The sequence below is a fragment of the Schistocerca americana genome, chromosome 2 (genome assembly GCF_021461395.2).
Source record: "Schistocerca americana isolate TAMUIC-IGC-003095 chromosome 2, iqSchAmer2.1, whole genome shotgun sequence".
NCBI lineage: Eukaryota > Metazoa > Arthropoda > Insecta > Orthoptera > Acrididae > Schistocerca > Schistocerca americana.
In genome coordinates, this window is record NC_060120.1 from 352,901,004 (window position 1) to 352,928,926 (window position 27,923).

The 27,923-nt window shown below is 42.7% G+C and overlaps 14 non-coding genes across 14 annotated transcripts; 6 read left to right on the top strand and 8 right to left on the bottom strand.

The window, feature by feature from the left end:
* The first annotated feature begins 395 nt into the window (after positions 1-395).
* On the top strand, positions 396-468 carry Trnav-uac. The gene has a single exon. It is a non-coding gene; the product is annotated as a tRNA-Val (tRNA).
* A 601-nt stretch (positions 469-1,069) lies between these two features.
* Positions 1,070-1,141, bottom strand: Trnap-ugg. Its single transcript has one exon. It is a non-coding gene; the product is annotated as a tRNA-Pro (tRNA).
* A 1,868-nt stretch (positions 1,142-3,009) lies between these two features.
* On the top strand, positions 3,010-3,082 carry Trnav-uac. The gene has a single exon. It is a non-coding gene; the product is annotated as a tRNA-Val (tRNA).
* A 601-nt stretch (positions 3,083-3,683) lies between these two features.
* Positions 3,684-3,755, bottom strand: Trnap-ugg. Its single transcript has one exon. It is a non-coding gene; the product is annotated as a tRNA-Pro (tRNA).
* A 1,872-nt stretch (positions 3,756-5,627) lies between these two features.
* Trnav-uac lies at positions 5,628-5,700 on the top strand. The gene has a single exon. It is a non-coding gene; the product is annotated as a tRNA-Val (tRNA).
* Positions 5,701-6,301: 601 nt separating this feature from the next.
* Positions 6,302-6,373, bottom strand: Trnap-ugg. Its single transcript has one exon. It is a non-coding gene; the product is annotated as a tRNA-Pro (tRNA).
* Positions 6,374-8,243: 1,870 nt separating this feature from the next.
* Trnav-uac lies at positions 8,244-8,316 on the top strand. The gene has a single exon. It is a non-coding gene; the product is annotated as a tRNA-Val (tRNA).
* Positions 8,317-8,917: 601 nt separating this feature from the next.
* Positions 8,918-8,989, bottom strand: Trnap-ugg. The gene has a single exon. It is a non-coding gene; the product is annotated as a tRNA-Pro (tRNA).
* Positions 8,990-23,714: 14,725 nt separating this feature from the next.
* Trnap-cgg lies at positions 23,715-23,786 on the bottom strand. The gene has a single exon. It is a non-coding gene; the product is annotated as a tRNA-Pro (tRNA).
* Positions 23,787-24,021: 235 nt separating this feature from the next.
* On the top strand, positions 24,022-24,094 carry Trnav-uac. Its single transcript has one exon. It is a non-coding gene; the product is annotated as a tRNA-Val (tRNA).
* A 601-nt stretch (positions 24,095-24,695) lies between these two features.
* Positions 24,696-24,767, bottom strand: Trnap-ugg. Its single transcript has one exon. It is a non-coding gene; the product is annotated as a tRNA-Pro (tRNA).
* Positions 24,768-26,419: 1,652 nt separating this feature from the next.
* Positions 26,420-26,491, bottom strand: Trnap-cgg. Its single transcript has one exon. It is a non-coding gene; the product is annotated as a tRNA-Pro (tRNA).
* A 235-nt stretch (positions 26,492-26,726) lies between these two features.
* Positions 26,727-26,799, top strand: Trnav-uac. The gene has a single exon. It is a non-coding gene; the product is annotated as a tRNA-Val (tRNA).
* A 601-nt stretch (positions 26,800-27,400) lies between these two features.
* Trnap-ugg lies at positions 27,401-27,472 on the bottom strand. The gene has a single exon. It is a non-coding gene; the product is annotated as a tRNA-Pro (tRNA).
* Between the last annotated feature and the right edge of the window lie 451 nt (positions 27,473-27,923).

Consider the following 27,923-nt stretch of genomic DNA (forward strand, 5'->3'; position numbering starts at 1 on the left):
AGCAGGGTGCACATGGCTCAAATGAAACAGTTTCAGAACTGGTTGTCGGATTTTAGCGCTGACTTGGAGGCCTGGAAATGCGCGAAACAGCCGACGCCATGCGATTTGTTACCGACCTCCTGCACCCGAAGCAGGAATCATACCCCTAGACCAACGAGCCTATTTGTTCCGAAAACGCACTGCATGTGAATGACGCCACCTTTGATGGTCTCACCATGTAGGGCTGCAGCTCAGCCAGCGTTCTCCCTGTCTGTCGCGGTAGGATTGTTTTAATCGACGTCTTTTACTATAAGACCTTCACGATTCGGAGGGAACTCGTAGCCGATGCCCTTGCTAACACAGAAGAAAAACTGTTGCTATTACGAGTCTCCGGGTAGTACATGAAAAGAACCGTCGTTTCCGTGGTGTAGCGGTTATCACGTCTGCTTTACACGCAGAAGGTCCCCGGTTCGATCCCGGGCGGGAACACCACAACTTTAATCTATTTTTCGGATTTCATTTCCGAGATGAGCTCACGTCCGCGTATGCAGAGACAAGCAATGTCGTATCCTAGACGGATAGGGCGTCATTTTACTGTCAAATACTGTTGCTCTCTTATTGCACCGGTATTTGGTAACTGAGAACGCCCCTAGCTCCATTATGGCTGGCAAAATTTATAATCCGGTTCTTCAGGGCTACTTCAAGTGCGCTTGCTACTGGCTTTCCTGAGCTCACCCTACTCGCCTTGTCACAGCTCTGTCAAAGTGTGATGCTAACTGATAATGAGAAACTCTTAGCCACGCTCTATCTTACATGCCACCCCTTGGTTGTTGCCGTCGCTAGTAAGATGAGGGTAGACTGTCGCGCAATTAAGCTGAATCTCCACTCACTGTGCACATATTCCGCAAAGACAACCTTGTTTTCCGTTGCATGCAAAATTACCGTCTGCGTTTCTACCGAATTCCACCTACGTATTTTTCTGGTGCCGCATTCTTGTTATATCCACGTGCTATAACAGGCGTCTACTCCTCATTGAGGAGCTGCAACCGGGGCTGAGTTCCACCTACTCTTCAGAACGGTCAAAATGGCAGGGCTCGTCCGGGATTTGAACCCGGGACCTCCTGCACCCAAAGCAGGAATCATACCCTTAGACCAACGAGCCACCCGTCTGGAGCAGTCAAGTTAATCCCAAGTAGTGGACCTCACAGGGAACACAAACTTTCACGTGAATTCGCAAGATAAACGCTTTCTGCAGGCAGCACTCACTACTGATCAGAAGAATATTAAAGGCAACGAATAAAAAGCGAAATAACTTCATCGAGCACTGCTTATGAACAGCCGGCAGTGCCTCAGTTTCGGTATGTGGTTTCTCAGGGTTAAGAGAAGGCGAATGCACTAAACAAAAGAACATCGGGAAATCAAGCACCAACTCATAACGAAAAGATTGCACAATATACTGCAAGCAAAATTTCCAGAAGACGGATACTGAAGACGCCGCAGACAAAAGAATTATTCTATGCAGTAACGATTATCTAGGAAGCGTGAATTGCATGTGCTGCTCCACCACACAACTTCTTTTGATACTGCTTTACTTATTCTAATTTTTCATTACCTGATCGTCTCTAGAATACTGTGTGGTTATCACCTGGTTTCCAACAGCGATAGTAGTAAGTCTTTCAAAGTAGGTCAGGCACAAAAAAAAAAAAAAAAAAACAAATCGGAGGTGCGTGTAGCTCATGTCATTCTGCTTTCAAACGTGAATCTTCGGCTGGGAGTAGTGGCGTACTTCTGTAATCCTAGCTTCTGGGAGGCCGTTGTGTGGGAGAGATCTGGAAATAACTACAGATTCGGCCGTTCCACGAGCTCAGAAACGGCCGCGATGCCTTCATCGAGCTCTGTAGCTCGACAGATGACAGTGTGCAAATTTCGGCAAGCGGTGGCTAAGGGTTAAGAGAAGCCAAACGCACTAAACACAAGAAAGTCGGGAAACAGAAGCACACAACTCATAACGAAAAGATTGCGGAATGCAGGGCGAAAGCAAAACTTCGAGAAGACCAACTCTGAAGCCATCGGCGCGCTAGGAATTATTCCGCACAAGAAGCGAGGGTGTCGCTCGACCACACAATTAATTTTTGCTTATTCCAAGTTTGCAATACCGGTTCGACACTAGAATACTGCGCCTTGGTTCTTCCAAAAGCGATAGTAATAAGCACGTCGACTGCAGTGTCATTTGGGGTAGTGAGTCAGACATGGGGAGGATATGGGGCGGGCGGAATATGCAACGACAGGGGCATTGCAGGGCGGCCGCCGGCTCGTTGCGCTGTGGCGCGCCGGTGCCGGCGGCGGCCTGGCTGGGCTGCTGGTGCCTCCATGTAGAGCTGCCGCCGAGCCCAGGCAAAGTGCCGCTAACGAAGCGATTGCCTTTGGTGACATCTTTTGCAATAACGACTGCGCGAATCGACGGTATCTCGTAAGGAAGGAAAGAGCAGCAGCTGCCGCCGAGCCCAGGCGCCGTGCCGAACACGCAGAAGGTCCCCGGCTCGATTGCGGGCGGAAACCCGTTTTCGTCGCACTCAGCAAGACACTTGCTACGATCTCTACTGTGACCATTTAAATCAACTTCAAACGTTCCATCAGCAGGGTGCACATGGCTCAAATGAAACAGTTTCAGAACTGGTTGTCGGATTTTAGCGCTGACTTGGAGGCCTGGAAATGCGCGAAACAGCCGACGCCATGCGATTTGTTACCGACCTCCTGCACCCGAAGCAGGAATCATACCCCTAGACCAACGAGCCTATTTGTTCCGAAAACGCACTGCATGTGAATGACGCCACCTTTGATGGTCTCACCATGTAGGGCTGCAGCTCAGCCAGCGTTCTCCCTGTCTGTCGCGGTAGGATTGTTTTAATCGACGTCTTTTACTATAAGACCTTCACGATTCGGAGGGAACTCGTAGCCGATGCCCTTGCTAACACAGAAGAAAAACTGTTGCTATTACGAGTCTCCGGGTAGTACATGAAAAGAACCGTCGTTTCCGTGGTGTAGCGGTTATCACGTCTGCTTTACACGCAGAAGGTCCCCGGTTCGATCCCGGGCGGGAACACCACAACTTTAATCTATTTTTCGGATTTCATTTCCGAGATGAGCTCACGTCCGCGTATGCAGAGACAAGCAATGTCGTATCCTAGACGGATAGGGCGTCATTTTACTGTCAAATACTGTTGCTCTCTTATTGCACCGGTATTTGGTAACTGAGAACGCCCCTAGCTCCATTATGGCTGGCAAAATTTATAATCCGGTTCTTCAGGGCTACTTCAAGTGCGCTTGCTACTGGCTTTCCTGAGCTCACCCTACTCGTCTTGTCACAGCTCTGTCAAAGTGTGATGCTAACTGATAATGAGAAACTCTTAGCCACGCTCTATCTTACATGCCACCCCTTGGTTGTTGCCGTCGCTAGTAAGATGAGGGTAGACTGTCGCGCAATTAAGCTGAATCTCCACTCACTGTGCACATATTCCGCAAAGACAACCTTGTTTTCCGTTGCATGCAAAATTACCGTCTGCGTTTCTACCGAATTCCACCTACGTATTTTTCTGGTGCCGCATTCTTGTTATATCCACGTGCTATAACAGGCGTCTACTCCTCATTGAGGAGCTGCAACCGGGGCTGAGTTCCACCTACTCTTCAGAACGGTCAAAATGGCAGGGCTCGTCCGGGATTTGAACCCGGGACCTCCTGCACCCAAAGCAGGAATCATACCCTTAGACCAACGAGCCACCCGTCTGGAGCAGTCAAGTTAATCCCAAGTAGTGGACCTCACAGGGAACACAAACTTTCACGTGAATTCGCAAGATAAACGCTTTCTGCAGGCAGCACTCACTACTGATCAGAAGAATATTAAAGGCAACGAATAAAAAGCGAAATAACTTCATCGAGCACTGCTTATGAACAGCCGGCAGTGCCTCAGTTTCGGTATGTGGTTTCTCAGGGTTAAGAGAAGGCGAATGCACTAAACAAAAGAACATCGGGAAACCAAGCACCAACTCATAACGAAAAGATTGCACAATATACTGCAAGCAAAATTTCCAGAAGACGGATACTGAAGACGCCGCAGACAAAAGAATTATTCTATGCAGTAACGATTATCTAGGAAGCGTGAATTGCATGTGCTGCTCCACCACACAACTTCTTTTGATACTGCTTTACTTATTCTAATTTTTCATTACCTGATCGTCTCTAGAATACTGTGTGGTTATCACCTGGTTTCCAACAGCGATAGTAGTAAGTCTTTCAAAGTAGGTCAGACACCAAAAAAAAAAAAAAAAAAAAAAAAAATCGGAGGTGCGTGTAGCTCATGTCATTCTGCTTTCAAACGTGAATCTTCGGCTGGGAGTAGTGGCGTACTTCTGTAATCCTAGCTTCTGGGAGGCCGTTGTGTGGGAGAGATCTGGAAATAACTACAGATTCGGCCGTTCCACGAGCTCAGAAACGGCCGCGATGCCTTCATCGAGCTCTGTAGCTCGACAGATGACAGTGTGCAAATTTCGGCAAGCGGTGGCTAAGGGTTAAGAGAAGCCAAACGCACTAAACACAAGAAAGTCGGGAAACAGAAGCACACAACTCATAACGAAAAGATTGCGGAATGCAGGGCGAAAGCAAAACTTCGAGAAGACCAACTCTGAAGCCATCGGCGCGCTAGGAATTATTCCGCACAAGAAGCGAGGGTGTCGCTCGACCACACAATTAATTTTTGCTTATTCCAAGTTTGCAATACCGGTTCGACACTAGAATACTGCGCCTTGGTTCTTCCAAAAGCGATAGTAATAAGCACGTCGACTGCAGTGTCATTTGGGGTAGTGAGTCAGACATGGGGAGGATATGGGGCGGGCGGAATATGCAACGACAGGGGCATTGCAGGGCGGCCGCCGGCTCGTTGCGCTGTGGCGCGCCGGTGCCGGCGGCGGCCTGGCTGGGCTGCTGGTGCCTCCATGTAGAGCTGCCGCCGAGCCCAGGCAAAGTGCCGCTAACGAAGCGATTGCCTTTGGTGACATCTTTTGCAATAACGACTGCGCGAATCGACGGTATCTCGTAAGGAAGGAAAGAGCAGCAGCTGCCGCCGAGCCCAGGCGCCGTGCCGAACACGCAGAAGGTCCCCGGCTCGATTGCGGGCGGAAACCCGTTTTCGTCGCACTCAGCAAGACACTTGCTACGATCTCTACTGTGACCATTTAAATCAACTTCAAACGTTCCATCAGCAGGGTGCACATGGCTCAAATGAAACAGTTTCAGAACTGGTTGTCGGATTTTAGCGCTGACTTGGAGGCCTGGAAATGCGCGAAACAGCCGACGCCATGCGATTTGTTACCGACCTCCTGCACCCGAAGCAGGAATCATACCCCTAGACCAACGAGCCTATTTGTTCCGAAAACGCACTGCATGTGAATGACGCCACCTTTGATGGTCTCACCATGTAGGGCTGCAGCTCAGCCAGCGTTCTCCCTGTCTGTCGCGGTTGGATTGTTTTAATCGACGTCTTTTACTATAGGACCTTCACGAATCGGAGGGAACTCGTAGCCGATGCCCTTGCTAACACAGAAGAAAAACTGTTGCTATTACGAGTCTCCGGGTAGTACATGAAAAGAACCGTCGTTTCCGTGGTGTAGCGGTTATCACGTCTGCTTTACACGCAGAAGGTCCCCGGTTCGATCCCGGACGGGAACACCACAACTTTAATCTATTTTTCGGATTTCATTTCCGAGATGAGCTCACGTCCGCGTATGCAGAGACAAGCAATGTCGTATCCTAGACGGATAGGGCGTCATTTTACTGTCAAATACTGTTGCTCTCTTATTGCACCGGTATTTGGTAACTGAGAACGCCCCTAGCTCCATTATGGCTGGCAAAATTTATAATCCGGTTCTTCAGGGCTACTTCAAGTGCGCTTGCTACTGGCTTTCCTGAGCTCACCCTACTCGCCTTGTCACAGCTCTGTCAAAGTGTGATGCTAACTGATAATGAGAAACTCTTAGCCACGCTCTATCTTATATGCCACCCCTTGGTTGTTGCCGTCGCTAGTAAGATGAGGGTAGACTGTCGCGCAATTAAGCTGAATCTCCACTCACTGTGCACATATTCCGCAAAGACAACCTTGTTTTCCGTTGCATGCAAAATTACCGTCTGCGTTTCTACCGAATTCCACCTACGTATTTTTCTGGTGCCGCATTCTTGTTATATCCACGTGCTATAACAGGCGTCTACTCCTCATTGAGGAGCTGCAACCGGGGCTGAGTTCCACCTACTCTTCAGAACGGTCAAAATGGCAGGGCTCGTCCGGGATTTGAACCCGGGACCTCCTGCACCCAAAGCAGGAATCATACCCCTAGACCAACGAGCCACCCGTCTGGAGCAGTCAAGTTAATCCCAAGTAGTGGACCTCACAGGGAACACAAACTTTCACGTGAATTCGCAAGATAAACGATTTCTGCAGGCAGCACTCACTACTGATCAGAAGAATATTAAAGGCAACGAATAAAAAGCGAAATAGCTTCATCGAGCACTGCTTATGAACAGCCGGCAGTGCCTCAGTTTCGGTATGTGGTTTCTCAGGGTTAAGAGAAGGCGAATGCACTAAACAAAAGAACATCGGGAAACCAAGCACCAACTCATAACGAAAAGATTGCACAATATACTGCAAGCAAAATTTCCAGAAGACGGATACTGAAGACGCCGCAGACAAAAGAATTATTCTATGCAGTAACGATTATCTAGGAAGCGTGAATTGCATGTGCTGCTCCACCACACAACTTCTTTTGATACTGCTTTACTTATTCTAATTTTTCATTACCTGATCGTCTCTAGAATACTGTGTGGTTATCACCTGGTTTCCAACAGCGATAGTAGTAAGTCTTTCAAAGTAGGTCAGACACCAAAAAAAAAAAAAAAAAAAAAAAATCGGAGGTGCGTGTAGCTCATGTCATTCTGCTTTCAAACGTGAATCTTCGGCTGGGAGTAGTGGCGTACTTCTGTAATCCTAGCTTCTGGGAGGCCGTTGTGTGGGAGAGATCTGGAAATAACTACAGATTCGGCCGTTCCACGAGCTCAGAAACGGCCGCGATGCCTTCATCGAGCTCTGTAGCTCGACAGATGACAGTGTGCAAATTTCGGCAAGCGGTGGCTAAGGGTTAAGAGAAGCCAAACGCACTAAACACAAGAAAGTCGGGAAACAGAAGCACACAACTCATAACGAAAAGATTGCGGAATGCAGGGCGAAAGCAAAACTTCGAGAAGACCAACTCTGAAGCCATCGGCGCGCTAGGAATTATTCCGCACAAGAAGCGAGGGTGTCGCTCGACCACACAATTAATTTTTGCTTATTCCAAGTTTGCAATACCGGTTCGACACTAGAATACTGCGCCTTGGTTCTTCCAAAAGCGATAGTAATAAGCACGTCGACTGCAGTGTCATTTGGGGTAGTGAGTCAGACATGGGGGGGATATGGGGCGGGCGGAATATGCAACGACAGGGGCATTGCAGGGCGGCCGCCGGCTCGTTGCGCTGTGGCGCGCCGGTGCCGGCGGCGGCCTGGCTGGGCTGCTGGTGCCTCCATGTAGAGCTGCCGCCGAGCCCAGGCAAAGTGCCGCTAACGAAGCGATTGCCTTTGGTGACATCTTTTGCAATAACGACTGCGCGAATCGACGGTATCTCGTAAGGAAGGAAAGAGCAGCAGCTGCCGCCGAGCCCAGGCGCCGTGCCGAACACGCAGAAGGTCCCCGGCTCGATTGCGGGCGGAAACCCGTTTTCGTCGCACTCAGCAAGACACTTGCTACGATCTCTACTGTGACCATTTAAATCAACTTCAAACGTTCCATCAGCAGGGTGCACATGGCTCAAATGAAACAGTTTCAGAACTGGTTGTCGGATTTTAGCGCTGACTTGGAGGCCTGGAAATGCGCGAAACAGCCGACGCCATGCGATTTGTTACCGACCTCCTGCACCCGAAGCAGGAATCATACCCCTAGACCAACGAGCCTATTTGTTCCGAAAACGCACTGCATGTGAATGACGCCACCTTTGATGGTCTCACCATGTAGGGCTGCAGCTCAGCCAGCGTTCTCCCTGTCTGTCGCGGTTGGATTGTTTTAATCGACGTCTTTTACTATAGGACCTTCACGAATCGGAGGGAACTCGTAGCCGATGCCCTTGCTAACACAGAAGAAAAACTGTTGCTATTACGAGTCTCCGGGTAGTACATGAAAAGAACCGTCGTTTCCGTGGTGTAGCGGTTATCACGTCTGCTTTACACGCAGAAGGTCCCCGGTTCGATCCCGGGCGGGAACACCACAACTTTAATCTATTTTTCGGATTTCATTTCCGAGATGAGCTCACGTCCGCGTATGCAGAGACAAGCAATGTCGTATCCTAGACGGATAGGGCGTCATTTTACTGTCAAATACTGTTGCTCTCTTATTGCACCGGTATTTGGTAACTGAGAACGCCCCTAGCTCCATTATGGCTGGCAAAATTTATAATCCGGTTCTTCAGGGCTACTTCAAGTGCGCTTGCTACTGGCTTTCCTGAGCTCACCCTACTCGCCTTGTCACAGCTCTGTCAAAGTGTGATGCTAACTGATAATGAGAAACTCTTAGCCACGCTCTATCTTACATGCCACCCCTTGGTTGTTGCCGTCGCTAGTAAGATGAGGGTAGACTGTCGCGCAATTAAGCTGAATCTCCACTCACTGTGCACATATTCCGCAAAGACAACCTTGTTTTCCGTTGCATGCAAAATTACCGTCTGCGTTTCTACCGAATTCCACCTACGTATTTTTCTGGTGCCGCATTCTTGTTATATCCACGTGCTATAACAGGCGTCTACTCCTCATTGAGGAGCTGCAACCGGGGCTGAGTTCCACCTACTCTTCAGAACGGTCAAAATGGCAGGGCTCGTCCGGGATTTGAACCCGGGACCTCCTGCACCCAAAGCAGGAATCATACCCCTAGACCAACGAGCCACCCGTCTGGAGCAGTCAAGTTAATCCCAAGTAGTGGACCTCACAGGGTGTAACCTCCCCACCGTAATTTTATAGGGAAATAAACATGACAATACTTAATAGAAATGATAAATTCTTCACAAAATTTAAAGTCCGTTCAGTGACAAGAAAATACAATTAAACCGAAATATCGGTCTTTGGCCCTGTGTAAAACAATCAGAGTTAAAGTCTTACCTCAGAATAGATGGATGTCACATTTCTGCTCTTGTTGTTGCGCACCGCTTGGAGGAACTGCATTGCAAATGATAATATTCCCTTTTTTTTGTGATTTTAGTGAAATTTTTCTTCAAAAGAAATGGAGTGAGATGGGAAGTGCAACGAAATCTTTAGTTCAATAAAAATTAATTTTTTTTGAAAAAATGCTTTTGGAATAAAAATTATTATTGGGGACTTGTTGGAGAATAGTTACAATAAATAAAATTTTTCATTATCTAATAATTATATTAATTAACAGTATACCTTATTCACCATCTTGACCAGTGTTGCCGACCGCTCTCCATGACGACTATTGGCGTACTGCACTGCACGACTACTACTAGAGTACTGCTCTCAACTAGACAGAGCTACAGACTCGCAACGACTACTGACAGACTCGCAACGACTACTGACAGAGTACTGCTCTGCATAGCGACAACTAGCGAACTGCTCGCAACACTCGCGCGGTCAAGCGCAAACTCTCTGGTCACAGATGCTACAATGCCTCGCCATCGCTGCTATGTTACATACGTGTTTCATAACCCTCCACTGGGGGGGCAAAAATTTGGCAGCGATGGTGAGTCATTTGGACTTGCCAATCGCGGCAAAATTTTTAATTAACTAATAAACTTCTACAATTTACAGAATAATTAGATGTAGTACATAAAGTAAATGTTGTGCACACGCACTAAGTACAAGAAATATCAGACAAAGACAAAATGTGAGTACAAAACATAGTAACAAATCAGAAAAAATGTATATACAAATTATTTGACAGATAACAAAGTGCACAGGCACTGAAAAAATTCTTTAGCATATTCAGAACAAATAAACAGACTGGCAAAAAATATTATGTTGACAAGTGACATGAGTGCACATGCACTGTAGTTCAGAAAATAAAAAAAATGTGTATACAATATAAAAGACAAGAGTGTACATATACTGTACTTCAGAACAAATCGAAAAATGTCTTTAGCATTTTCGCAATAAATAAACATAATGGCAAAAAAATCATGTCCAAAGTGCACATGCACTGAAAAATGTCTTTAGCATTTTCACAACAAATAAACATAATGGCAAACATCATGTCGACCAGTGACATAAGTGTACTCGCACTGGAGTTCAGCGAATCGAAAAATGTATAACCTATGAACATAAATGATGTTACCAAAAAAATTATTATTTTTTTTTTTTTTTTTTTTTTATGTGACAAGAATCAGGATAGGAAAGGGAAGGATTGCATCATGGTTGTAGCACTTTAGATTGCACACAGCTGCTCTGAAAGTCCATATCTTTCCACAGAAGTACAACACCAAGTGACACAACTTGAAGTTCTTTTCCCAACAGAATTTATCAGTGTAGCCAAGACACTGAACTGTCGTAGTAATGTTCCATGTTTTCATTTTGGCAGTACATTAGGTACACCAAACAGTGGGACCATAATAACGTCTTCATTGCTCACGGTGGTGGACAGCATGTCGTGTCAACACCACGCTCTTACAAGGCACACCAACGTAGAATTAGTGCAAAAACCAAATATAGTGCTCCATGATCACTAGGATAAACAGGACAAATGGACATTGCAGTAATTTAGGGTAGTCAGCTTATGAGGTGAAGGACATCAAGTCACATAATATTGACAATTACAGACTTAATTAGCAGTTTGTGGCATTCATAGCCCAGTTATTGAACATTTCTGTACCAAGTATGTAGTATTATAGAAAAATGTTCATTAATTGTTTTACATAGGATCAGTAGCCTTCTTTTCCTGGTTACAAAGTATTATGAAATAATCGCATTCTTTTCAGTTACAGAATATAATTAAGAATCATTAACCTTCTCCTAATTACAGTTAATTAATCATTTGTCATTCCAATAATAATCATTAGCCTTTTCCTAATTACAGTTAATTAATCATTTGTCGTTAATTAATCATTTGTCTAATTACAGTTAATTAACCATTTGTCTAATTACAGTTAATTAATCATTTGTCGTTAATTAATCATTTGTCTAATTACAGTTAATTAATCATTTGTCGTTAATTAATCATTTGTCTAATTACAGTCAATTAATCATTTGTCGTTAATTAATCATTTGTCTAATTACAGTTAATTAATTAATCATTTGTCATTTCAATATAGTAAGAATTATTAGCCTTAATTAATTACAAAGCATTATTAAACAGTACCATAGTTAATTAATTATGTGTCATTCCAATCTATTAAGAATCACTAGCTGGCATCATGGGTGATCGTATTACAATAAACAGTGGTGGTCCTTGGCCAGTTACAAAGTATATTTAGTACGACAGAATAATGTTCATCAGAAGTCTTAGTTGAAAAGGAGAGTCAATTATTGGCCTAGCATTAACATAATACATTGAGTGATACAAATTATTGGCACTCATTGGCCATTAACCAAAACATGAAAACTCAACATGGGAAAAAAGGGCTAATTAATGGCATAATTAATAACAATTCTTCAAGTGACATTAATTATTGGCACTCAGTGGCCAGCAAGTATTGAATAGAATCATCATTCAGTATTATTCAGATTATTACGAAGTCATTATTAAAAATCAGTTAATTACAGTCAAATCATTAATAATCACAGGCATTATAAGTAGTATCATTACAATAAACAGTGTTCCTCCTTCAGTAGTATTCAGATCATTACAAAGTCATTATTAAAATCCGTTAATTACAGTCAAATCATTAATAATCACAGGCATTATAAGTAGTATCATTACAATAAACAGTGTTCCTCCTTCAGTAGTATTCAGATCATTACAAAGTCATTATTAAAATCAGTTAATTACAGTCAAATCATTAATAATCACAGGCATTATAAGTAGTATCATTACAATAAACAGTGGCAGTTATTAGCTAGTGACAAAGCATTATTTTGAATATAGTCTCATTAAGAGGTCATTACTCAAGTGACATGCTATTCAGAGTTGATCAGTATTATTCAGAATTATCATAAACTAGTGACATTATGTGGGACTGGTAATACATTTTTTGGTAGCAATGCATTGCGTTGGGATCGATAATTAATTGCTGAAACATAACACTATTTGCTTTTGACCTATTGCAGCAAATGAGGATAGGTAACGTCATTCGTCATGAGTCAGCTGTAGCAACATTATGTAACAAGGCAGTACATGTGATCACATTTATAAACGATAGACACAAATGGGTAAAAATATAAAAATGCAAGTACTAGAACAGGTATAATAAGTAACAGGTTTAGTAAGTATCATGAAAAACTTCTCCTGGAAAAATTACAAAATGGATTATTGACCTGAAAGAAGAAACGCACACTATGTTGAAAAGTAGTGAACTTCGAATTAACAGGTAGCGAAATGTGTATAAAAATGTGTTTCATAGCTGTCCTTTCCAAAACTTTCCGTCATCCTACTATGCAATATTACACCTGCTGTCAAAGCAAACTGCAACAAATACTTAAATAACTACATAACATAAATACATAACTTCAACATTATCCTCATCTGTAAAGAAAACTTCATTATCCATATCATCATAACTTCACTATTATCATCATCTGTAAAGAAAAACTTCATTATTCATAACATCATATCCTTCATCATTATTCATCAGTATTCATTATCATCTGCAAAAAAATCACTTCATTACTCATTATACAATTATTCCTTATCTCTAGCATATTTCATCACTAAAACTAAGATGTGTAGTTCAGTCTGACAGCCTGCATCAATCACCTTGTATTCTGAAAGAAAAATTAGTTAAGACTGCTATTCTACGATGAGTATAGTATATTCTTGTTAATGCTTGTTAATCCTGATCCATTTACTCTTCCTCATAAAGTTATTGCATCCTCTTTCGTTTATTCTGTAGGTGAAATTCCCATTTCGGTTGAATTTATTTCTTACACGCATCATTTCTTTCTGAAATTGATGACAGAGATTAATGTCTTGCATTTAAATCATATACCCACTAAATAATGACTGGTTAATGGTGACATAATTAACCATACAGCATAACATGACAGAAAACGTAATATGTTAAAGACGTTGACAGTGTTCAGATGCAAAAATGTGCACAGAATAATACAATGCAGTAGCAAAAAAAAAAAAAAAAATGTAAAACGGTCACGATCTTGAGGTGTCATAGGGCAACAAAAAATGTCAAAGTCAACTGGTGTGTGTTATATCTTAACTATTTCACAGTACATACAAACAAAACTGGAGTACAATCATACACACAAAAAAAAGTGGAAAATGTGCACGGTCTGATGTATAACGACAAGAAAAGCGACCTGCTAACCTTACCTTGCCGGGCACTTGCCAAGAAAAAATACGATAATCATCAGTAATTAGTCAGGTGAATTAATTGCATTAGTAAATGACGTCATAGTGTGTTGAATCATAAAGTGTCTTCATTCAATAAACGGTTTAATGTTTGAGATATGGTGATTGCCTTTCGATTTTCTAGTTCTCAAAGTTTCGACATGTACAACATTGGGGTGAGGGATGCTGCGAATCCGATATGGACCTGCGTATAGAAGTTCAAATTTACTGCACTTACCTTTTAATTTACTGGATAAATAGTGTGTACGTACTAGTATCTTCTGTCCAACGTGAAAGTCGCGGCGTGTACAAACCTGTTTTTGCTGTCTTCTCCGGCGCTCTGCGGCACGTTTGATGTTGTTCAGCGCAATGTCAATTATTTCGTGGTGTCGTAATCGACACTCAAGTGACATGCTATTCAGAGTTGATCAGTATTATTCAGAATTATCATAAACTAGTGACCTTATGTGGGACTGGTAATACATTTTTTTTTTGGTAGCAATGCATTGCGTTGGGATCGATAATTAATTGCTGAAACATAACACTATTTGCTTTTGACCTATTGCAGCAAATGAGGATAGGTAACGTCATTCGTCATGAGTCAGCTGTAGCAAGATTATGTAACAAGGCAGTACATGTGATCACATTTATAAACGATAGACACAAATGGGTAAAAATATAAAAATGCAAGTACTAGAACAGGTATAATAAGTAACAGGTTTAGTAAGTATCATGAAAAACTTCTCCTGGAAAAATTACAAAATGGATTATTGACCTGAAAGAAGAAACGCACACTATGCTGAAAAGTAGTGAACTTCGAATTAACAGGCAGTGAAATGTGTATAAAAATGTGTTCCATAGCTGTCCTTTCCAAAACTTTCTGTCATCCTACTATGCAATGTAACACCTGCTGTCAAAGCAAACTGCAACATATACTTAAATAACTACGTAGCATAAACACATAACTTCAACATTATCCTCATCTGTAAAGAAAAAACTTCATTATCCACATTACCATAACTTCATTATTATCATCACCTGTAAAGAAAAACTTCATTATCCATAATACCATATCCTTCGTCCTTATTCATCAGTATTCATTATCATGTGCAAAAAATCACTTCATTACTCATTACATAACTATTCCTTATCTCTAGCATATTTCATCACTAAAACTAAGATGTGTAGTTCTCTCTGACAGCCTGCATCAATCACCTTGTATTCTGAAAGAAAAAATTAGTTAAGACTGCTATTCTGTGATGAGTACAGTATAGTCTTGTTAATGCTTGTTAATCCTGATCCATTTACTCTTCCTCATAAAGTTATTGCATCTCCTTTCGTTTATCCCGTAGGTGAAATTCCCATTTCTGTTGAATTTATTTCTTACACGCACCATTTCTTACTGAAATTGATGAACAAAGATTAATGTCTTGCATTTAAATCATATACCCACTAAATAATGACTGGTTTATGGTAACATACTTAAGCATACAGCATAACATGACAGAAAACGTAATATGTCAAAGACATTGACAGTGTTCAGATGCAAAAATGTACACAGAATAATACAATGCAGTAGCAAAAAAAAAAAAAATGTGAAACAGTCACGATGTTGAGATGTCATAAGGCAAAAAAAATGTCAAAGTCGACTGGTGTGTGTTATATCTTAACTATTTCACAATACATACAAACAAAACTGGAGTACAATCATATACACAAAAAAGTGGAAAATGTGCACGGTCTGATGTGTAACGACAAGAAAAGCGACCTGCTAACCTTACCTTGCCGGGCACTTGCGAAGAAAAAATACGATAATCATCAGTAATTAGTCAGGTGAATTAATTGCATTAGTAAATGACATCATAGTGTGTTGAATCATAAAGTGTCTTCATTCAATAAACGGTTTAATGTTTGAGATATGGTGATTGCCTTTCGATTTTCTGGTTCTCAAAGTTTCGACGTGTACAACATTGGGGTGAGGGATGCTGCGAATCCGATATGGACCTGCGTATAGAAGTTCAAATTTACTGCACTTACCTTTTAATTTGCTGGATAAATAGTGTGTACGTACTAATATCTTCTGTCCAACGTGAAAGACGCGGCGTGTACAAACCTGTTTTTGCTGTCTTCTCCGGCGCTCTGCGGCACGTTTGATGTTGTTCAGCGCAATGTCAATTATTTCGTGGTGTCGTAATCGACGAGATGTAGGAAATGTTATTAATTCTTTAATTTTGTTAGGTGGTTCAGTATTTTTCAGTATAACAGACGGAGATAGCATAGTGGATTCATTTGGAATGGAATCAATTACATCTTGGAACGAGAGTATGTGTGTATCCCAATCAGTATGTCTTTTGTGGCAGTATATTCGGCACACCTTACCAATTTCTTTCATTAATCTTTCACAGGGGTTCGAAGAAGCGTGGTACTTGGATATATAGATCGGAGAAATGTTTCTGGCTCGTAACATGCGTGTCCATATGGTGCTACGAAATTGAGATCCATTGTCAGAAATTACTTTCATCACATGCCCTACATGAGATAGAAAATGTTTTACAAATGCTTTCGAAACAGTTTTAGCAGTAGCTTTGCGTAACGGAGTGAAAGTAACAAATTTTGAAGTGAGCTCAACAGCGACAAAAATGTAGCAAAAACCTCTGTTAGTTCTGGGAATCGGACCAAAAATATCTACAGCGGCCATGTGTCTTAATTTAACAGGTATAATGGGATATAACGGAGGAATATGTGAAGTGGTGTCTGATTTAGCTTTCTGGCAAATTTTACAAGACGCTAAAACTCGTCGTATACGTTTCTCCATGTTGGCAAAATAACAGTTCTGTCTCAGTATAAGAAAACATTTTCGTGCTCCGTAATGTGCGTAACTTAAATGAGTGTACCAAATTAGTTTGTTAACCAGTTCGTCAGGAATGCATAATAACCAATTGTTGCTGTCAGGATGAGAGCGGCGAAACAGAATGTCATTGCGTACAGTGTAGTGGTTTCTAATCGTAACATTATTCCTATCTTGCCAAAGGTGTTTAATTTCTTTCCACACATTGTCTTTATTTTGTTCTTGTGCTATGTCCTGTAATGACGATGAAATAAAGTTTTCAAATGCAACTTGCTGAATGTACATGACACTGAAATTTGTTTTGAAGAAGTTGGTTGCTATGTCTTGCTGATTGTTGCCGAGAGAACGCGATAGTGCGTCTGCTATAACATTTTGCGTGCCGGGAATGTGGACAATCGTAAAATTAAATTCTTGTAAATATAGTTTCCATCTGCTTAACCTGTCGTGAGTAAATTTAGCCGAAAGCAAAAATTGTATTGCTCTGTGGTCTGTGTAGACGGTGGTATGTCTGCCATAAAGAAAGTGCCTAAATCTCGTGAAAGCCCATACAACACATAATGTTTCAAGTTCTGTAACAGAATAATTTCGTTCAGCAGGTGACAAAATGCGGCTTGCAAATGCGATGTTTTTAATTACTATTGAACCATCTTCTTCAATTTCCTGGAAAATATGTACGCCTAAGGCGGTGTTGGAACTGTCGGTGGCAATGGAAAAATTTCTAGTAAGATCTGGGTGCGATAATAGTGGTGCATTCAACAAAGCATGTTTCAGGTTCATGAATTCAGAGTGTGCTTGCTTATCCCAAGACCAAATACTGTTTTTACCTGTTAATTGGCATAGTCTAGGCGTGTCTAAAGCAGAATGGTGAATAAATTTACGAAAAAAGTTAATTAAGCCCAAAAAACTGCGTAATTGCTTCTTCGTCGTAGGAACGGTAATGTCACGTAGAGCTTGAAGTTTTTCCGGATCAGGTGCAATGCCTTCTGCTGAAATTACGTGTCCAAGAAATTTTATGGAAGTTTTGCCAAAGTGCGATTTACTAAGATTAACTGTAAGTCCTTGTGCATAAAAAGTTTGTAACAGTTGTTCAAGAATCAGATTGTGTTCAGACCAATTAGCTTCTGCTATAAGAATGTCGTCTACATACGTCGTGATTCTGTCCTTAAGTTCTGTCGGAAGTATTGTGTTCAAACCGCGAATAAAAGCTGCAGAAGAAATAGTTAAGCCGAACGGTAATTTGCAAAATTGATAACAGTCGCCAAAACAGAGAAAAGCGGTGTATTTTCTGCAGTTCGGATGAAGTTGAATTTGCCAAAATCCCGATTTCAAATCTAATGTAGAATAAATAGCTGTACCATGAAATTTCTGTAAAAGTTCCTCTAGTGTCTGTGGTCGATCTGTTTCATTAATAATAATGTCATTAATGTGACGAGAATCAAGTACAAGGCGAAGTGAGCCATCTTTTTTCTTAACAATATGTAGCGGGTTTATGTACGGACTAACTGCTGGTTCAATAATTCCTTGATCAAGCATATCCTGCAATTCTTTTTTAACTTGTTCTCTGTGAATATATGGAATGGGATAATGCTTTGCTTTAAATGTATCGTGCTGCTTGACTTGAAATTCATACATAAATCCGGACATAGTACCAGGAATGTTGTCGAAAACTGGAGCTTGCTGTAAAAGAATTTTGTGTAATTGCGTTCGCTCGTCGTCTGCAGTTGCACTGCTCTCTTTAACCTTATCAGAAATCAATTGCATTACGTCGAAGTCAGCTTCGTCTGGAGTATTATAGTTGTGTACGTACGTATCCGTGAACAATGTGGGATTACAGTCTATGTCACGTGTTGCGGAAATGACCTCTGTGCGGTTAATTGCTTGCTCTTCCGCAGATAGTGAGTGCTGAAATTCTAAAGCAAGTTGTACATTTTCATCCTTTAACATTAAATAAGAATTCTGAAAATCAATAACTGCGTCGTGTTGTACCAGAAAATTCGTACCTAAAATAACGTCTGTTGTCAATAAAGGAACAATCCAAAAATTAGAGTGAAAAGTATGACCTCCAATACAAAATGATAAATGCGTCTGTAATTTAACGTCTACTCCTTTACTCGGTACTGCTCCTTTCACTTTTGTTTTGCCTAAAGGTAGTGTCGGATAGGTATTCTCTTTGTTGCACTCATTAAAAGTCTCCTCATTTATTACTGATATAGGTGAGCCGGAATCAATTACTGCTGAGAATTTCGATGAACCAATTTTAATTTCGATAACAGGATGTGAAATGGTTTTCTGAATAACTGGTCTTTCCTGTAAAAGAGTGTCTCTGATGTCGTCAAAAGTAATTACGTTTTCGTGAACAACATTTTGCGTGTCTAAGGTAGTGCTTGTATTATTGGAAGATGCGTCCTGTGCAGTATTTAGTCAGATTCTATCTGACGTATTATTATTATTAGGAGGATTCTGTGGCATTTCGACTATTTGAACTGTTCTATTACTTCTTCCAGACGTGTTACGCTCTGGATGGTACCTACTGTCGGGTTCATTCATGAGAATATGTTCTTGCGTATGATTTTGCTGTTGGTGAGACCGACTGTTATTATATGTACGCTGGTAATTGTGCTCATCGTTTTTACGTCTGTCGTAATAATCATTCCTATACGGTGTATTGCGATAGGAATTGAAATACTGTCTTCTTTGTACATAGTTGTTTCTCTGCTCCCGTGCGTTACTATTTGTTGAACCAGGGACTATACGTCCACGCGGCGAAACATTAAAGCCTGGTTGACCTTGTGTATTCCATTGTTGGTTAGGTATACTAACCGGCTGGTTTTGATGTTGTTGTTGTGAAACACCTCTATTGTTACCAAAGTGTTGTTCCTGTTGCTGAAAATTTTGACGGTATTGATAATTAGAATTTTGCCTGTTATTAAAGTTTTGGTAGTTGTCATTACTGGAGTGCCTAAAGAATGTTGTCACTTTCAGTAAAAATTTGTCACATCGGGTTTTCATTACACGTTTCTTAATACTACGTAGAGCAATAGTTAAAGAGCTATTTTAGATAGATATAAAGGATAGTAGAAGAAAAGGCAGCAGTGCAGAAAACTAAAGATGAAACAGCACTACTACAGCTCGGGGCCCTATGCTCGCTACGGCACATATTCATTAAAGCGTAATGAATCCCCTGAGGTCAATTACGCACTGCAAATAAATTTTAGCTTTTGCGTTGCAAGCAATGGCGGTAAAAAATCAAAAGCAAATTGTTGTATTCTTGTTAATTCAAGTTTCCTCATTACAGGCAATGCTGTTGTAAATACAAAAATAAATTGTCGCCTCAGGTTCAAAGCTGGCTTCTGCATTACAGGCAATAGCGGTGAATGTACAAAGATAAATTGTCGTATACAATGCAAATCGTGTACCTGTACGCTGTCATTATTAAGTTCTTTACATTTTCTTACTAATGCAAATTGCTCGAAATCTACGTACTCGTCATTGAATTTAAAAACACGTTCGGGTTTGTGTGTGAATCTGTTTGTCTGTGTCATTTCGTACTTCAAGTTACGTAACTTTTCAGATTTTAAGTCGCGTAGCTTTTCAGATTTTAATTCGCGTAGTCTCTGTAAATTGTTCACATTATACACGCTGCGTGACTCTGACAAATGCTCATAACGTGGCGGATTCTGTGACGTATTGGTGACTGAAATAGTTTTTAATTCTGTTACTTGAAAACTTGCGACATTTTGGTTGTTCTGTCGTTCACTTTTATTATTGACTTCCGTATTCGGAGTGTGTGAAACTTCCAGTGACTTCAAATTAAACTCGTCGCGTATCTGTACTGCGTTTTTAGGGCATTGTCCAGTGACTACATTAATTTCGTGGATCTGTGTTGCATTTGAATTATCTAAGCCTTGTGCAACAGTGCCAACTTCTTTATTACTGTTATTAGCACAAGCCTTAGTATCCGCATGTAATTGTTCTTTACTGTCCTGACATTGAACGGTAACAGCTGTAATCTCTTCCCTAACTTGTTTGTTCTGTTCATTAACATTATCGTGTTTTTCTCTCGGCTGTTTAATACTTTCAGAAAATTGTTTGTTCCGTTCTCTAAATTGTTTGTTTTCTTCTTCCAGTCGTTTGTTCTGCTCATCAAGTTTTTTATTAAGTTGTTTATACTGCTCACTAAGTTTGTCTAGTTTTTCGTTCTTTTGTTTGTTATCTTCCCTAAGTTGTCTGAAATTTTCGTCATTTTTATCAAATTTTTCATTAAACTGTTTGAAATTTTGCCGCAAAAATGCCATAATTGGATCCGATTCAAAATTAGCATTTCTATTCTCTGTGCTGTTCAATAGTGGATCTGGAACTTTCTCGCTTACTGTAACCATTTGGTTATTCTGAGATTTAGAAAAAAGTTTGTCAGTCGAATGTACACTGTCAGACATTGTTTCGGAATTAAATAAATCCGTCCTACTTTGTGTGATCTGTTCATTTTCATTAGACAAATTTGTCTGTACGTTACTTGAATTTTCCAAATCGCGTGTATTAAGCTGGGCAGCGCTCATTACAATAGAGCGTCCCGCGTCATCGATTGTCGTCAAATCAACAGAGGACATAACCGAGTTCGTTTGTTCATCATTAAGACAAAAGTCATCATTAGTGGTTGGAATACACTGATTGTTAGTGAACGCAGGATTGTCATCATTACACTGCGTGTCACAATTACTGTCGGTCACGCTGTTTAAGTCGGTAATTTCATTCAAAATACCTCGCGATACACTATTCACAGTCTTTCGCGGCATTTTAACAATAGTCAAAATTATTCACAAACAAATAAGCACAAATGCGAAAGCAACACACAAATACAACAGAGCAAACGAATTGTCGTTGATCTGTGGAAAGAGAGTCACAAAATTAGTAAAAGCGTAGCGCCAAATCCTAATTATAGTTAAGCAAACAAGAGCAGATATCTGACTGTTGTTCAAAAGACTCTCAACGAAATTCGATCCTGGACTGGGTGTCGCCAAGTGTAACCTCCCCACCGTAATTTTATAGGGAAATAAACATGACAATACTTAATAGAAATGATAAATTCTTCACAAAATTTAAAGTCCGTTCAGTGACAAGAAAATACAATTAAACCGAAATATCGGTCTTTGGCCCTGTGTAAAACAATCAGAGTTAAAGTCTTACCTCAGAATAAATGGATGTCACATTTCTGCTCTTGTTGTTGCGCACCGCTTGGAGGAACTGCATTGCAAATGATAATATTCCCTTTTTTTTGTGATTTTAGTGAAATTTTTCTTCAAAAGAAATGGAGTGAGATGGGAAGTGCAACGAAATCTTTAGTTCAATAAAAATTAATTTTTTTTGAAAAAATGCTTTTGGAATAAAAATTATTATTGGGGACTTGTTGGAGAATAGTTACAATAAATAAAATTTTTCTTTATCTAATAATTATATTAATTAACAGTATACCTTATTCACCATCTTGACCAGTGTTGCCGACCGCTCTCCATGACGACTATTGGCGTACTGCACTGCACGACTACTACTAGAGTACTGCTCTCAACTAGACAGAGCTACAGACTCGCAACGACTACTGACAGACTCGCAACGACTACTGACAGAGTACTGCTCTGCATAGCGACAACTAGCGAACTGCTCGCAACACACGCGCGGTCAAGCGCAAACTCTCTGGTCACAGATGCTACAATGCCTCGCCATCGCTGCTATGTTACATACGTGTTTCAAGGGAACACAAACTTTCACGTGAATTCGCAAGATAAACGCTTTCTGCAGGCAGCACTCACTACTGATCAGAAGAATATTAAAGGCAACGAATAAAAAGCGAAATAGCTTCATCGAGCACTGCTTATGAACAGCCGGCAGTGCCTCAGTTTCGGTATGTGGTTTCTCAGGGTTAAGAGAAGGCGAATGCACTAAACAAAAGAACATCGGGAAACCAAGCACCAACTCATAACGAAAAGATTGCACAATATACTGCAAGCAAAATTTCCAGAAGACGGATACTGAAGACGCCGCAGACAAAAGAATTATTCTATGCAGTAACGATTATCTAGGAAGCGTGAATTGCATGTGCTGCTCCACCACACAACTTCTTTTGATACTGCTTTACTTATTCTAATTTTTCATTACCTGATCGTCTCTAGAATACTGTGTGGTTATCACCTGGTTTCCAACAGCGATAGTAGTAAGTCTTTCAAAGTAGGTCAGACACCAAAAAAAAAAAAAAAAAAAAATCGGAGGTGCGTGTAGCTCATGTCATTCTGCTTTCAAACGTGAATCTTCGGCTGGGAGTAGTGGCGTACTTCTGTAATCCTAGCTTCTGGGAGGCCGTTGTGTGGGAGAGATCTGGAAACAACTACAGATTCGGCTGTTCCACGAGCTCAGAAACGGCCGCGATGCCTTCATCGAGCTCTGTAGCTCGACAGATGACAGTGTGCAAATTTCGGCAAGCGGTGGCTAAGGGTTAAGAGAAGCCAAACGCACTAAACACAAGAAAGTCGGGAAACAGAAGCACACAACTCATAACGAAAAGATTGCGGAATGCAGGGCGAAAGCAAAACTTCGAGAAGACCAACTCTGAAGCCATCGGCGAGCTAGGAATTATTCCGCACAAGAAGCGAGGGTGTCGCTCGACCACACAATTAATTTTTGCTTATTCCAAGTTTGCAATACCGGTTCGACACTAGAATACTGCGCCTTGGTTCTTCCAAAAGCGATAGTAATAAGCACGTCGACTGCAGTGTCATTTGGGGTAGTGAGTCAGACATGGGGAGGATATGGGGCGGGCGGAATATGCAACGACAGGGGCATTGCAGGGCGGCCGCCGGCTCGTTGCGCTGTGGCGCGCCGGTGCCGGCGGCGGCCTGGCTGGGCTGCTGGTGCCTCCATGTAGAGCTGCCGCCGAGCCCAGGCAAAGTGCCGCTAACGAAGCGATTGCCTTTGGTGACATCTTTTGCAATAACGACTGCGCGAATCGACGGTATCTCGTAAGGAAGGAAAGAGCAGCAGCTGCCGCCGAGCCCAGGCGCCGTGCCGAACACGCAGAAGGTCCCCGGCTCGATTGCGGGCGGAAACCCGTTTTCGTCGCACTCAGCAAGACACTTGCTACGATCTCTACTGTGTTCATTTAAATCAACTTCAAACGCTCCATCAGCAGGGTGCACATGGCTCAAATGAAACATGAAACGGTTTCAGAACTGGTTGTCGGATTTTAGCGCTGACTTGGAGGCCTGGAAATGCGCGAAACAGCCGCCGCCATGCGATTTGTTACCACACCGTTGTACAAAACGCAAGGGCTCGTCCGGGATTTGAACCTGGGACCTCCTGCACCCGAAGCAGGAATCATACCCCTAGACCAACGAGCCTATTCGTTCCATAAATGCACTGCATGTGAATGACGCCACCTTTGATGGCCTCACCATGTAGGGCTGCAGCTCAGCCAGCGTTCTCCCTGTCTGTCGCGGTTGGATTGTTTCCATCGACGTCTTTTACTACAGGAACTTCACGAATCGGAGGGAGCTCGTAGCCGATGCCCTTGCTAACACAGGAGAGAAACTGTTGCCATTACGAGTCTCCGGGTGGTGCATGAAAATGACCGTTGTTTCCGTGGTGTAGCGGTTATCACGTCTGCTTTACACGCAGGAGGTCCCCGGTTCGATCCCGGGCGGGAACACAGCAATTTTAATCTATATTTCGGATTTCATTTCCGAGATGACCTCACGTCCGCGTATGCAGAGACAAGCAATGTTGTATGCTAGACGGATAGGGCGTCATTTTACTGTCAAATACTGTTGCTCTCTTATTGCACCGGTATTTGGTAACTGAGAACGCCCCTAGCTCCATTATGGCTGGCAAAATTTATAATCCGGTTCTTCAGGGCTACTTCAAGTGCGCTTGCTACTGGCTTTCCTGAGCTCACCCTACTCGCCATGTTACAGCTCTGTCAAAGTGTGATGCTAACTAATAATGAGAAACTCTTAGCCACGCTCAATCTTACATGCCACCCCTTGGTTGTTGCCGTCGCTAGTAAGATGAGGGTAGACTGTCGCACAATTAAGCTGAATCTCCACTCACGGTGCACATATCCTGCAAAGACAACCTTGTTTTCCGTTGCATGCAAAATTACCGTCTGCCTTTCTACCGAATTCCACCTACGTACTTTACTGGTGCCGCATTCTTGTTATATCCACGTGCTATAACAGGCGTCAACTCTTCATTGAGGAGCTGCAACCGGGGCTGAGTTCCACCTACTCTTCAGCACGGTCAAAATGGCAGGGCTCGTCCGGGATTTGAACCCGGGACCTCCTGCACCCAAAGCAGGAATCATACCCCTAGACCAACGAGCCACCTGGCTGGAGCAGTCAAGTTAATCCCAAGTAGTGGGCCTCACAGGGAACACAAACTTTCACGCGAATTCGCAAGATAAACGCTTTCTGCAGGCAGCACTCACCACTGATGAGAAGAATATTAAAGGCAACGAATAAAAAGCGAAATAACTTCATCGAGCACTGCTTATGAACGGCCGGCAGTGCCTCAGTTTCGGTATGTGGTTTCTCAGGGTTAAGAGAAGGCGAATGCACTAAACAAAAAAACATCGGGAAACCAAGCACCAACTCATAACGAAAAGATTGCACAATATACTGCAAGCAAAACTTCCAGAAGACGGATACTGAAGACGCCGCAGACAAAAGAATTATTCTATGCAGTAACGATTATCTAGGAAGCGTGAATTGCATGTGCTGCTCCACCACACAACTTCTTTTGATACTGTTTTACTTATTCTAAATTTTCATTACCTGATCGTCTCTAAAATACTGTGCGGTTATCACCTGGTTTCCAACAGCGATAGTAGGAAGTAAGTCGACTACAAAGTCTTTCAAAGTAGGTCAGACACAAAAAAAAATAAAAAATAAAAAATCGGAGCTGCGTGTAGCCCATGTCATTCTGCTTTCAATCGTGAATCTCCGGCTGGGAGTAGTGGCGTACTTCTGTAATCCAAGCTTCTGGGAGGCCGTTGTGTGGGAGAGATCTGGAAACAACTACAGATTCGACCGTTCCACGAGCTCAGGAACGGCCGCGAGGCCTTCATCGAGATCTGCAGGTCGACAGATAATAGTGTGGAAATTTCGGCAAGCGGTGGCTAAGGGTTAAGAGAAGCCAAACGCACTAAACACAAGAAAGTCGGGTAACCGAAGCACACAACTCATAACGAAAAGATTGCGGAATGCAGTGCGAAAGCAAAACTTCGAGAAGACCAACTCTGAAGCCATCGGCGAGCTAGGAATTATTCCGCGCAAGAAGCGATCATGTAGGAAGAGCGAGCCGAGGCTGTCGCTCGACCACACAATAAATTTTTGCTTAATCCCAATTTGCAGTACCGGTTCGACACTAGAATACTGCGCCTTGGTTCTTCCAAAAGCGATAGTAATAAGCACGTCGACTGCAGTGTCATTTGGGGTAGTGAGTCAGACATGGAGAGGATATGGGGCGGGTGGAATATGCAACGACAGGGGCATTGCAGGGCGGCCGCCGGCTCCTTGCGCTGTGGCGCACCGGTGCCGGCGGCGGCCTGGCTGGGCTGCTGGTGCCTCCATGCAGAGCTGCCGCCGAGCCCAGGCAAAGTGCCGCTAACGAAGCGATTGCCTTTGGTGACATCTTTTGCAATAACGACTGCGCGAATCGACGGTATCTCGTAAGGAAGGAAAGAGCAGCAGCTGCCGCCGAGCCCAGGCGCCGTGCCGAACACGCAGAAGGTCCCCGGCTCGATTGCGGGCGGAAACCCGTTTTCGTCGCACTCAGCAAGACACTTGCTACGATCTCTACTGTGTTCATTTAAATCAACTTCAAACGTTCCATCAGCAGGGTGCACATGGCTCAAATGAAACATGAAACGGTTTCAGAACTGGTTGTCGGATTTTAGCGCTGACTTGGAGGCCTGGAAATGCGCGAAACAGCCGCCGCCATGCGATTTGTTACCACACCGTTGTACAAAACGCAAGGGCTCGTCCGGGTTTTGAACCCGGGACCTCCTGCACCCGAAGCAGGAATCATACCCCTAGACCAACGAGCCTATTCGTTCCGAAAATGCACTGCATGTGAATGACGCCACCTTTGATGGCCTCACCATGTAGGGCTGCAGCTCAGCCAGCGTTCTCCCTGTCTGTCGCGGTTGGATTGTTTCCATCGACGTCTTTTACTACAGGAACTTCACGAATCGGAGGGAGCTTGTAGCCGATGCCCTTGCTAACACAGAAGAGAAACTGTTGCCATTACGAGTCTCCGGGTGGTACATGAAAAGAACCGTCGTTTCCGTGGTGTAGCGGTTATCACGTCTGCTTTACACGCAGAAGGTCCCCGGTTCGATCCCGGGCGGGAACACAGCAATTTTAATCTATATTTCGTATTTCATTTCCGAGATGACCTCACGTCCGCGTATGCAGAGACAAGCAATGTTGTATGCTAGACGGATAGGGCGTCATTTTACTGTCAAATACTGTTGCTCTCTTATTGCACCGGTATTTGGTAACTGAGAACGCCCCTAGCTCCATTATGGCTGGCAAAATTTATAATCCGGTGCTTCAGGGCTACTTCAAGTGCGCTTGCTACTGGCTTTCCTGAGCTCACCCTACTCGCCTTGTTACAGCTCTGTCAAAGTGTGATGCTAACTAATAATGAGAAACTCTTAGCCACGCTCAATCTTACATGCCACCCCTTGGTTGTTGCCGTCGCTAGTAAGATGAGGGTAGACTGTCGCACAATTAAGCTGAATCTCCACTCACGGTGCACATATCCCGCAAAGACAACCTTGTTTTCCGTTGCATGCAAAATTACCGTCTGCCTTTCTACCGAATTCCACCTACGTACTTTACTGGTGCCGCATTCTTGTTATATCCACGTGCTATAACAGGCGTCAACTCTTCATTGAGGAGCTGCAACCGGGGCTGAGTTCCACCTACTCTTCAGCACGGTCAAAATGGCAGGGCTCGTCCGGGATTTGAACCCGGGACCTCCTGCACCCAAAGCAGGAATCATACCCCTAGACCAACGAGCCACCTGGCTGGAGCAGTCAAGTTAATCCCAAGTAGTGGGCCTCACAGGGAACACAAACTTTCACGCGAATTCGCAAGATAAACGCTTTCTGCAGGCAGCACTCACCACTGATGAGAAGAATATTAAAAGCAACGAATAAAAAGCGAAATAACTTCATCGAGCACTGCTTATGAACGGCCGGCAGTGCCTCAGTTTCGGTATGTGGTTTCTCAGGGTTAAGAGAAGGCGAATGCACTAAACAAAAAAACATCGGGAAACCAAGCACCAACTCAAAACGAAAAGATTGCACAATATACTGCAAGCAAAACTTCCAGAAGACGGATACTGAAGACGCCGCAGACAAAAGAATTATTCTATGCAGTAACGATTATCTAGGAAGCGTGAATTGCATGTGCTGCTCCACCACACAACTTCTTTTGATACTGTTTTACTTATTCTAAATTTTCATTACC